Consider the following 892-nt stretch of genomic DNA (forward strand, 5'->3'; position numbering starts at 1 on the left):
ATTCCTGCTTGGCAATCTAATTAAACTTCTCCTGTCAACTTGAAGTGGCCCCCAACGGACAGATCAAACCTATTTTTAGGTTGCAAGAGTTATAAGAAGAAATATTTAATTAGAATGGGGAATGTTTAAAATAGCTTTCTCTCTTAACATTGGTGCCTGCTGGCTCGTTTTCCCTGATGTCATTAATCACCAGTGAACAGACATCAGAATTCAGTCAGCTATAGCTCCGACGAAATCTGCCTTCTGCAGGTAGTTTGTCATATGACTCAAAATGCCAAGTCTCTGCAGGTTTTGGCACTTTCCTGAAAGCAAATGGCACTGAGAGTTTTAGACAATTGAATTTAGAGCTTTTTTTTTTTTTTTTTTTCAAAATAAGAGCTCCACGTAAGGTATTTTTTTCCCAGAGCTCTATGGTTCTTGATGTCAATGGAAAGATGGTAGTGTTCAGACTGAGAAGATGATGTTCTCCGGTCATGGGACCACGAAAGACTTGGTGCTGCTCAGGACCTACATGAATAATGCGGAAAGAAACCCAAGCTCAATTAGAGTGCAAATCTAATTTTTGTTAATCCTTTATAATTTTTCTGGATCAACAAACTAAAACCGTCTTTGGAAATTGGGGAACTAGATTTACTGTGCTTTGCTTAAGAGTTGTGCTATAAAAGATTATATAGATTACACATTATTTTTTAAAATCACATAATGAGTTCTTAGTACATGTTAGGCACTGTTCTAAGTTTCTTTGTGTTTTTTAATCCTTTTAATCCTCACAACAGCCGTTTTAGGTGAGTATCAATATTATTCCCACTTTACAGATAAGGAAATTGAGGTGCAGAAGGGTGAATAGCTTTCCCAGAGCCACCCCCTAGTGTTTGTAAAACTAAGTCAGTCT

The sequence above is a fragment of the Pteropus alecto genome, unplaced genomic scaffold (assembly GCF_000325575.1).
Source record: "Pteropus alecto unplaced genomic scaffold, ASM32557v1 scaffold75, whole genome shotgun sequence".
In the NCBI taxonomy this organism is placed as follows: Eukaryota; Metazoa; Chordata; class Mammalia; order Chiroptera; family Pteropodidae; genus Pteropus; species Pteropus alecto.